Raw genomic sequence first — 12,117 nt, 5'->3', positions numbered from 1 at the left:
CCAAAGAGCCTCTATATAAGAAATGAACTGCTTGACAACCAGACCAGGCGTCTAATTGAGACAGGCATTTAATTGAAGTTTTATGGTAATAATAAATGAGTGAATGAATAATAATAATAATAATAATATTTTTGATAATAACAATAAAATAATAATGGGAATAATAATAATAATAAACAGTTTATAACTTAGACTTTGTTACTTAGGCTATAAGGTGTACCATAATGTTATCATGTTATCATTCTCTGATTGCAAGGAAGCAAGGTTGACTTGCTGTGATCACAAGTGACTTTCTTCATCACATCTCACTCCAAAACTGTGGTCATTAATCAGCTGCTCCACAGTAACAGCCTCCACTCTTCATCCAAGTCTTTTCACCAGATGCTGAACTCTCTGCTTGAATTTGCTCCCATTCAGACACAAGAGCATTTGAGATATAACACTGATGTTAGCTGATCAGGTTCAGCTCACAGATGGTGCTCCAATTCATCACAAAGGTGTTACATGACAGAAGCACAATTGTTGCTGGAAACATCACTGCAACAATAAGATTTCCCTCAGTTAACACTATGTAGCCCAAACCATGAAACACACATGCCCACATACTGTTTCTTTCTCTGCCACCTCTTGTGACGGTGAGTGATTTTTAAATGTATTTTTCAATGTATTAATGAAATAAAAGTGAATAATGAGCAACTTCAAATCTAAATGTTGTCCTGACATGTTGAAACCACTGGAGGTCACCCTATCTCTTCACTGAGAACTGCCTGAATATCTTTACATGCATAAAAGCTGGTCCTCAGTGGCGTCCTAACACTGTGAATCACTGCGGCTATGCACCTCCACAAACACACCTCAGATTGACAAATAAATAAATGAGCAGATAAGTAGAGTAAACAATGTGCTCCAGCTCTCTAGAGTCACTTACTGATGCACTCATCTTTCCCTCAGTGTGTGTGTGTGTGTGTGTGTGTGTGTGTGTGTGTGTGTGTGTGTGTACACTAACAGACATCACGCTGGCTGTAAATTTAATGACGTGTGTGTTTCCCTGATGACAGTCTGAGTGCTTCTGTTTTTACTTTCCGAGGCCAATTATTTTCCAATAACAAATCAATAAACAAAGCAGCTGGGAGCATCTGGGTCCCAGCAGATGACGATGTTGGTTGGTTGGTGTGTATTTGTTTATGTGTGTATACATGGCAACTGTTCTGCTCTTCATTGCAGATAATATCACTGAATGTGTTCCACAGAAATACACACCATTCTCCACATGATTTTTGTGTGTAGTCTTCTGGCATTGATGTCCCAACGATGCCTTTTTTTTGTTATTGTGGAACAGCAGAATTGATTAATGCGATGACTGGATCAGGACAAACTGAATGTGGGTTGTAGGATATACCTACAGTAACAATGTTTTCCTCTGTTGTGTATATTATTTTTATATTTCATTTATTTTAGGTGAATTAGACTATACACAGTTGTTTCTTGGGTGTCTCCATCACTAGGAACTGATGTGACCTCACTGTATTTTTGAAATACAGATTCACATAAAGACATTTTTTTTTAAAGTACATTGTAGGTTTATTCACAAACATAACTGAAAAGTTTCACTTTTTTGCTCATCCCAGACTTCAGACGTAAAAATAAATTTACATTTACAGCAGCCTTTTTTCCCGGTGCTTTGGAAACCTTAAACAGCTGTTGGTCTTTGCAGCACAGAACGACATGGAGGTGCTGTTTTTCAGTGGTTATTATTGTGTATAACATTGTGTGTGTGTGTGTGTGTGTGTGTGTGTGTGTGTGTGTAAATGTGTCTAATGGTGAGGTGCACATAATAGCAGGAGACAGTTGCCTTTTCTTTTTAATCATCACACGCAGTGAATGTTGCAGTACTTGATGGAACAGCAGTGTTTCTGCTCCTAATACATGTTGACCTGCTGGTGGAAACTGAGGACACAAACTATTTACCGTGATGTTTTTGCACCAATAGGTCAGTGCAGTTAGTGTACCAGATTAATGATCAGACAGTCATTTTTATCTCAAGGTAGCTGCTTTTACACAGACACACAAAAAGACCATCAGGCACTGGCATTGTTTGTTTCCACAAACCACTAATTCATTTCATTTGTATATTTCATATCATATTAATGTTTCCAAAGTGAAGTATTATTTGAGTTGACCTTGTTATTGGAAGGTGGAAGAGAAAGGTGGATGGCATGTCACCTATAGACGCCTGCCAAGCTGCAGACCAGTTTGTGATCAACAAAACTGGTTGATTTTTTTATGGAGTCATTACTGCCTTTCCAGCAGCTTTTTAGGCACCAAACATGGGTGTTTGGTAGGGAATCGTCATTGTGTTTCCTGCATCTTTTTAGACCCCAGATTTGGACATTTTTAGTGGCTCCTCGCCTTTTCACCAGCAGGAATAGTGCCAATTTTTCATTTTTTTTCATTTTTTTTTATACCAAGACATCTCTGCATTTTTTTTTGCTGGGATAGTGGCACCAAACCCAGGTGTTTTATGCCAAAACATGATCTTTTCTTAACCATAACTAAGTGTTTTTGTCCCTAAACCCAACCACATGTTAAACACAGCCTTGCTGAAATGTAAAGTTTCAATGTATGTACTACATAACTACGTGCGAATGTAACATAATTATGGCTTACATATGAGGCCAACATCTTTTCTGAAGATTGGGTTGGTTAGACAATTAGTTAGTCATTTTTTCAAGAAAACCAGACAAAAAAGTAACATGTAGGTCTCATGACTCATGATTTAACAATTCTGGCTGAAGTCTGGTCTGAATGAGATGCTCTCACTGTCTTCAAGACATCAGCTGCACCTGTCCAGGTGTGGATTCAGTGCACAAAAAACACAAAGGGAGTAATAAATGCAAAGTCCTCAGTTACAGTTTGAGTTAGACTCTACTGTAAACAGATGTCACCAGTTAAATTTGTCAAACACGGGGTGGGAGTCTAAGAGTCAGTTTTATGTTGGTAGGACTTTCTCTGTGGTTACTGGTGACATTACTCGTCTGTCTATGTGACCCACAGCTGTTTAACAAGATTCCCAAACAAATCACAAGCTTGAAATATGAGCAAAAATGTTAACTTCCTTTATTTAAGTAGAATTAAAATGTAATAAAAATAAATAAAAATGGTAAAAGAACTTTTTTGTGAGATTAGATCTGTAAAATATTTGACTTTGTAACAAATGTATAAAACAAATTTATATCCACATATAATAGTTGAAATAACTCGCTACAGCAATGCAAACACTGACAAAATCAAGACAAAAATTAATAACTGCCATGTGGGAATTTTACCAAAATGAATTCATGTTATTTTACATCATGTGCTCTGCAGATTTGCCTGTGAAACTCACATCTCCAGACGCTGACCGCTTTCTTTAATCTACTCTCTGCTTCTGCTTTTTCTTTCTCTCCTCTCACTGACCTGCTGCCCTCCTCCACCTCCCCCTCCTCCTCCTCCCCTCTCTCTCTGCATTCTCTCGCTCTCTTTGTTATGGGGGTCCTGCAAGGAGGATGTATATTTTATGTGCGGCTCTGGAGGCTTTTACCATTAATTATAGAGAAACACTAAGCTCTCCATTTGCCGGACAGATGTTATTTTTTACTTAAGGAGAGAAAGGGGACTGTTCCATAATTCAGAGGTAATCCCGCTCACCAGAGAACAAATAAATAAATGAATAAATAAATAAAGCAAAAGCAAAAACCACAAACATTTGGTACTCTGCTCCTTCGTGCTCAGACATGTAAAGCAACGGCCGACACACACGCACAGATTTCCTCTGTGTTCAGCCTTTAAGTGCCTGCTGCCATGTAATAAATATGGAACAGCTGCTTTATCATTTCATTTTTTATTCAATCTGCTTCTCCCAAAGTATTTCACAAATCACACACACACACACACACACACACAAAAACACAGTTTTTAAAGCTGAAATATTCTGTACAAATATGTTTTTTTAAGATGTTAACACACACACACAAACACATATTTAACCTTTAAAAACTGGATCCATCATTACAAACTCATGTTTTACCGCTTGGCAGAGCTGAAATGACACATCAAATGATAGAAAATTAAATAACAATTGACAATGATTGATCAGTTGTTATAAAAGTCAACCAGATCAATCAAAAATAACAAGCATACTCTGGTTCCAGCTTCTACAATGCAAAGATGTTCTGCTTTACTTTGTTTTACATCACAGGAAACTGGGCTTTCAGAACCTGCAAAGGGTATATTACAGGGTTGCAGCAAAGATAAGGACACTGAGGTCATGACCTCTGTAATATTTCTGGTATTTGGGGAATTTAATGACAGGAAGAAGAGTTTATGCATACTGAGTGTCTTTTAGGGATGAGTTGTACATATTTTAGACTAAATATCATAACATTGTAAGAATTTTTAGTCTATAAACGGAATACATTAATTAAAAGGGATTGTGGTGTATTCTATAATTACATACCTGAAGAGAAGGCTTTAGAGGTTTACAAAAATATAACTGATTATTTAAATGACAAAGTAACATGTGATAATGATGTTTCTTTAAAAAAAAAAAACTCTAAAACCTGTACAGAGTTTTGTTGGTAACAAGTCAAAAATGTACAGTATAAGGTGTGTGTGTGTAGTGCCAGATATACAGTTGGACTCATGACCTCAGTATTTCTAAAACAGCCCTGACATTTTCACTATTATTGACATTTTACACAAATATGAAATGAATAACCAATTATTGGAAACATGTAATAAGAAATGTTATTTATATAGCACCTTTCAAAAAACAATCACAGAGTGCTTTACAATAAAACTCAACACATTTAAAACACAGGGAGAATGGTTTCATTCTCCTTGTGTTTTAAATGTGTTGAGTTTTACTAGATTAATTGTACTGAAGTAAAATATCATTAAATGTCACCAAAGTAAAAGAAACACAAGTAGGCAAAACTAAAATTAAGATAATAAATGAGAATTAGAAACAATAAGATTGCAATAAAATAGACAGCTCAAATAAAATCAGGCTATGCTTTCCAATGAAAGCATATTTTTAGGAGAAACCTGAACATGACTCAGACAGCCTTATGAGGGCCATTGCTACCATTCCTACTGCCAAGAGGTTCTCCTCTTATGCAGCAAAAAGCACCAGAGGGCAACTGTGTATAGTTTGTACCCAGCAAAGAAAATTTTTCCGTTGAAAAGATGTTTAAAAAATGTCTGTGGTCACTGGTGAAAGATATTCAGAACTGGTTCAAAAGTGAATGTTTTTTTCACTGACTATTTGAACACCTTACATGAACGTTCACATCTAGACCATATTTGACCGCGATTTGCAACAATGAGATTTTTCATCCTTGACAGTGTGCAAATAATACCCTATCGTCATTTTTGGGGCCTAACTAAAAAAACTGCATCAAAATTTCTAAGTTTAAAGTCAACATTGCAAATCCCAGTTAAATATGGTCTAAATGTGAACATTCAGTTGTCTTCAAATAGTCGGTGAAAAATCTTTCACTTTTGAACCTATTCTGAATGTCTTTTCACCATCACCGTTTTTTAAACGTCTTGTGGGCTGATCCTCAAAATGCTCACTGTAATGTAAGACTGTAAAAGTGGCTCTGACTTAAGGGTGACAACAGCAGCATACAAGATAGTACTAACACATTTACAGCTTCAACTTAAAGGACAAAGAAGACCATGTGACACATGCTACAATAAATTTGTATTTATTAAGTGACAATTTCAATATAACATGAAAAATAGTACTCTTGAAATAAAATTACAATTAAATAAAAAATGTATAATTGTTGGAAAGGTCCCTCTGGTTTGTGTCTCTGGCTGGAGGAAGAAGTTTGATATGGTGAAAACCTGTAAATAAAACAAGTACCAAAAGGGTGAATGTCCATCAAGGGTTTGTCCACACCACAGCATGCTACGAGCTAGCACGGCAACACCAAGCTAGCTTAGCACAACAGCAGCCTAGGACACATCGTGAGCAGCATAAAATAAAACTAACAGCGCTAATTTCTGGTTTGCTTTATTGAAATACAGTAGCACAGGTACTTAGAAAGTACCGTGAGCTCCGTCTGTACATTTGAACTGGTCGAAGCTGTAGCGGCAAAGTACCTGGCGCATGCGCATTACAACAATAAGTGCAAGTTCTGTTATTTTACATGAATGATGTAGAATGTACAGATCTGAAACTGAAAATGTCCTGAAAGCTTCTTGGTGGCACATTTACTTTAAATGTGTAATATTTTATATTACACATTAAATACACTGAAATTATGTCTTTGTGGAGACGATATTTCAGCCACCAGTGAAATATAAATTTGGAGAATTACTTGGCACACTCATTAGTATTGTCTCTCTTTTGAGCTACAACTGAACAAATCATCAAAATAATTAAACAAATTTGACACATTCAGACAAATTGGACATTCAGCATTAACCAGTTTTCAACCAGAAATCAATGGTGAAATCCTGCTTTACTGGAATTATTAACTCCCTCCCCCATCCAGTCTAGCCCCTCTCGCTTTATGTGGCATAGTTTTGGGGGAAATGGCCTAAAAATTCAATTTTACAGGATACAGGCTATAGCCCATAAAACCAATCACACAAGTGAGCAAACATTAAACATTATTAACATTACTCATGCAGTGAAAATAGTCTGGCAGCATGTTTATGTTAACTTTTGGTCCACACCGCAGCGCGCTACAAACTAGCATGCTAACACCAAGCTATGGCACGCCCATACGCTGGGTCTGGGAACAAAAGCATTCATTCACACTGAAAACCCCTGAAAAAGAAATTAAGTCGCGGCTACTTGCAGCCTGAATCAAAGCTTAAGCACACTGAGTAAATGTATTAATTTCCAAATTGACGTATTAGTCGCTTGCTTTAACTACCGCTACCGCTGTGATGCCTGCCTGACATTCAACAACTATGCAGAACACTCTTTAGCTCTGAACATTCTGCGGCATTTATTTGTAAGCCGCAACTTTATATATTTCTTATCATCTCCTTACTGTAGCTATTGTGTACCGATGCCTTCAAGGTACAATCACTGTAGGAAATTGTATTCATTACAAACACGGTTATAGATTAAAGCATGGATTTAATTAGCTGAGTAATTTGCTGGCGGTATAATAACGTTACCGGGTAATGTTATTAGTGTCATAAGTCAGTATAGCAAACTTATACACTTGGAGTTGCAAGAGTGGTGTTTATCCTGTAGGCTCTCCACTCGTGCTCGTTGACTCCAGGAAGGTGAAGAGGAGTTTGGGTGTAACATTGGTGGTTGAATGTAACAATACCGTAGCGAGCGGCAGAAAGTCCTTGCTTACATAGATGATGACATGCTTCACTCTCTGTAGAGCCCTGAAGCCCCGGTGTTGGAAAGAAAATGTTTTTCCTGAATGTGAAAACCCTTAAAGGATGATTAAAGGGGAAGAGTTGTTGAGGCGAAAGGAAAAGGTAAAATATGTCAGAACTAGCAATATTCTGCAGACCAGCCAGCCCAGAATCCTGATATTAATATATGTATTTAATACCTACCCTCTGACATATTTTACATATGCCTGACCTCCCAAAATCTTGATCCCTGTATGTCTTGTGCATCAGTTTATACTAATTTCCACCTTAGACATATTCAGTATTTTTGGAAAATCTGAGATAATTTATCCTCTAAAAGCCCTTTCTTTTTTTCTTTGAGGCTGGAAAAATCGTTAAATTCTGTCTTTCTGAAAGTGAAAATATCCCAATCTTCAGTCAGTTCCATAATGACTGCGCAAACTCCATCTGCTGACTAGGGTCATCTGTTATGATAAACAGCTGCTAAATGGATGTTATCCAGAGGTTGTTTCTTTACTAAGAGTTTCTTTAATCGCTGCATCTTATCCTCATAAAGGAAATGTTCTACAGTTGTCTTCTGCATTATTTTTTTCAGGGATCAGTAGTGGTTGAATATTTCACACAGTAGAATCATGAAGAAGTGTGGGAACAAATAGACCCAGAATATGGGATGCTGGTGTACAGCCTCTTATATGGTGAAATTTGAGGGGGCAGGAGTCTAGGAGGCTACATAAATGTGAAAAAACCCACAAAGAGTATGATTTTTCCTTCAGATATTAAAAATATATTCTGCCTCATGTAATAGCAGCTCAGGGATATTTCCATGTGCAGTGTCATTCTGCCATGTTGGCATCGGAGTGAGTGTGGAATGTGTGCGATGAGGTTTGATTTCAAGCCTTGGGGTTTTTCAGGGTCTTGGGACCACTCACTTACCCTCCCTCCGGCAAGCTGAAATCGCACCCCTGGGCCAGTGGATGACCCTTATCCACACCTCTTGCACACACACACACACACACACGCACACACACACACACACACACATACACACACTGCTAAGCACTCACTCACATACACACTCAGTGAGAAAGGTTCGGGCTTGGCAGAGGAATCCCATCGTTTTAGAGAGGGATCCCATTAAAAGTGCATGAGTGTGTCTGTCTAGGAATCAAGACACCCGCTCTGCTGCTCAGCCGATAGCTGCGTATGTGTGTGTGTGTGTGTGTGTGTGTGTGTGTGTTACTTATTCATGCACAGAGTTATTAGGGCATCCTGTGGTGGGCATCACTCACTTTATGCTGGTCACACCAAGCAGGAGGTTGAATGAAACCTGAACACTTTGCAGCTTTGTCTCCAGGTTTGCGTTTTCAGGTCTTCCTGTTGATTATTAACACAACCTCTGACTCTGGATTACACAAGTGACCAACCTGCAACACACACAAACTTTACATCTTTAAATCAAAATCAAATCACCACGAAAAGAAATGGCACGCACAGGATTGATGTGAGGTGAGGGGCTTATACACTGGATTTTTATGCCACTGATCAGTCCTCTCTACTTAGTAGGGCTACAGGATTTTTTTCTGGCTCGCACCTAAAATTCAACATTTTGCACAGAACCAGCAACATTCAGAACCAGAGAAATGCGTGAGGATGGTAAAGGATGCAGTGGGGAAAAGTGAGATAATTAAGGACAGAGGGAAGCAGTCCACACACTGACTTCGGCATTTTCTTTCTTGACAAAGGTCTTTGTCAAGTCAAAACTCTTATTTATTTTTGTGTTGCTTTTGTCCTGCATGTCTGTACCTAACCAAAGTTGGATGTAGGCACTATCCCCCTACTTCACTTTTTAAGTGAGATTAAACATCACATCTTATATCAGCCTTAAAATGCTGAAATATCACAATGATACAAAACTGAAGTTTTTAAATTGAGGTTATGTTTGATTTCACTACTGTAGGCTAAATAAAAAGAAAAAAGTCTGATTAAGTTTAAAAAATAAAATGAGACCTTTACAATTATTGAACTAACCTAAAAAACATACTTGAAAGTTATTATAAAAGAAAAATTGAACATATTTCTATTTTGTAAATTAGATTTAAAAATATTTTTAAATTTAATCATTGTTAAAAATCAAATTATTGGCGTTAATATTAAAAAAAAAAGTGATTTACTAAATGTCCAGGATTGTCTGGCACACTATGAATACCTACTGTGCAGATCATGTCAGGACCAGACACAATAATATCTGTTTCTGTTATTTCACGTGCAAATATCACATTTCGTGCATGAGAACTTAATATCATGTTAAACCCATAAACAGCACATATTCTCTTTTTCATATTAACAAGGAGAAAAAAAATGCAAAGACCATTCAAGTTTAATTTATGTTCGCTCCGATTCATTTTTTCAAACTCTCGTCACATCTTTTAAAACTCATAAAGATATAACACAGATTTAAATCAAAGAGAGAAATAAAACTCATGCTCAGAGTAAAGAAACAGTTCCAGTTTTTAGTCTCACCTAAACATTTTGTTTCCTCCTCGCGTTCCTCCGCGCTCGGTGCAAACGGAGCGGTGTGATGTTGAAATCAGCGCCGGGCAGCGAGAGAGCACTGCGGCACATTGCTGCTGCCGCGGCCGCGCTGCTGCTGTAGCTCCACCTCCGGCCAGCAGGCGGCGCTGCTCGCATACAAAACCGGCGGGTCTCTGAGGCCACAGAGGGCCAGAGCAGAGCAGCAGGTCCACATAACGACACTACAGAGGTCAGACCGGTCCGTACAGACAAAACAAACATCTTCAGGTTATTTTGGTTTACTAAGTATTAATTAAAGGAAACTAAGTTGGTCCCTACTCCTCAACAACTTCCTAAAATGTTGATAAAAAGGCTCACTGTTACTTTGTTAGCACTTTATTTCCCTCTTGTTCCAGCACTTAGTTGAAATCTTATTTTTTGTTATATTCTCCACTGCCTCTCCTTGTTTCCTGTCCTCACCTTGACCCTATCTTTCACACCTCTTCTTATTTTTCTCCTCTCCTCACTTTCCTCCTCTCCTTCGTGTCCTCTCCTCCTTTCTTTCCTCTTGTTCTTTGCCTTCTTTTCTACTACTTCATCTCCTTGCTCCCCCTCGGTATCCATCCCTGTCCTTTCCTCCTCTCCTTCCTCATCCTCTTTTGCCGCTTACTTTTCTCTTCTAACCTTTACCCACTCTTGATTTCCTCTTCTCCTTTCTTTCTCTCACCTTTTAGTACACCTCCTTGTTTGCCTCACACTGTTTCCTGTCTTCACATCTCAATGTTTGTATCCTCTCCTCACTTTCCTTCTCTTTATCTTCCTCTCCTCTTATTCATTCACTTTCCTTTCAAGTTGTTTTCTCTCCTGTCTTCTTGTTTTGCTTCCCCTCATCCTGAACTCTTCGTCTGCCCTCTCCATCTTCTTCCTTTAACTCTTCTCCTCTATTTCTCTTCTGTCACTCTTTCTCCTTTCCGTCTTCCTCTTCCTTCATTACATCCTTTTTTCTCTTCTTTAATCTCTCTCAAATCCTCTCCTTTCCTCTCCTCCTCTCCCATCTTCTCATTATCATGTTCCCTAACATCTTTGTTTTTCCTTTTCTCCTTTCCTCTCCTCCTCTTTCCTCTCCTCCTCTTTCTTCTCCTTTCCTCTCCTCTCCTTCGTCCTGGCCACGCTCCAAGGACGGATGGAGGGGGAGCATCTGGAGTGCGCTCAGTGGCGCTGACAGCTGTCACTTTGGCTGGTGCTAATGCAGACGGGCTAACCTGAAATGAGCAGGGACAGGCCTGAAGCTCAGCGTGTCACTGACCGCCTCCTCCTCCTCCCCTTCCTCCTCCTCCTCCTCCTCCTCCTCGGGGAGAGGTAGCAGCAGAGTATGTGGTGAGGGCTGAGGTGCAGGGTGCTGTGGTGGGTTGGTGGAGATAAGGCAGCGGATATAAGAGGGGTCAGCGGGGTCACAGTGTGGTTAGCACTGACAGCAGGGCTCTGAAAGCGATCCAGCAGCAGTGCTAACAGAGAGGCAGAAAACAAGACGGGGCGAGAAGGAGGAAAATGACGGAGGAAGGAGAGAGGATGAGGAGCACTGATGGAACAGGATAGTTTATATGGAGGATGGGAATCATTAGAGCACGGGCTACAAACTTTTACGGCATATGTGTACTCATTTTAATCATTTTTAGAACCTGAAGAGGTCAAAACCCTTAAGTATTTCATAAGATAAAAGCAAAAAAGAACTTTTATTAAGGTAAACATAAAGGCAAACCTCACCACACCACAATTTCAAAAGTCAAGAGTGAAATTCTAATTTTAACTTTTAAACCAATGTTGATGAAAAAACTTTTAAATGCAGCTAAACTGGGCGTAGGTAATCTGAAAACAATGAAAATTATGATTTGGTTAGAAAAAAATAAAGAAAAAAGAAGACAAAACATTTACAAGTTTGTTTCTAGGAAATATTAACACATGAAAATGATTTCAAATTGATGGGACTCTTATCTTCAATATTTTTATTGTCACAATCAACTACCAGCAAGGACAGGACACCTGCCCACGGATGGATTACTGAGTGGACCTAACAGGCAAAGGCCCAGGGGTCCAAAGTGTCAGGGGGCCCCCCTGGCCTTCACCTGCAAAATGTCACTCAAATGAACACATACTAACCAGGAAGAGACCCAAAAGAACAACAAAGACATGCGAAGGAACTGCAAAGAGACACAAATAACTACCCAAATG

General features: G+C 38.8%; 1 long non-coding RNA gene across 1 annotated transcript; it reads right to left on the bottom strand.

The window, feature by feature from the left end:
• Positions 1-5,769: 5,769 nt before the first annotated feature.
• On the bottom strand, positions 5,770-10,031 carry LOC126396380 (uncharacterized). The gene is made up of 3 exons (XR_007570570.1): positions 9,898-10,031; positions 8,667-8,801; positions 5,770-5,892 (listed from the first exon to the last, which is right to left on the bottom strand). It is a non-coding gene; the product is annotated as an uncharacterized LOC126396380 (long non-coding RNA).
• Between the last annotated feature and the right edge of the window lie 2,086 nt (positions 10,032-12,117).

Source organism: Epinephelus moara, chromosome 10 (assembly GCF_006386435.1).
Source record: "Epinephelus moara isolate mb chromosome 10, YSFRI_EMoa_1.0, whole genome shotgun sequence".
Classification (NCBI taxonomy): domain Eukaryota; kingdom Metazoa; phylum Chordata; class Actinopteri; order Perciformes; family Serranidae; genus Epinephelus; species Epinephelus moara.
Note: the sequence above shows the minus strand (reverse complement) of the source record. Positions and strands in the feature narration are given on the sequence as shown.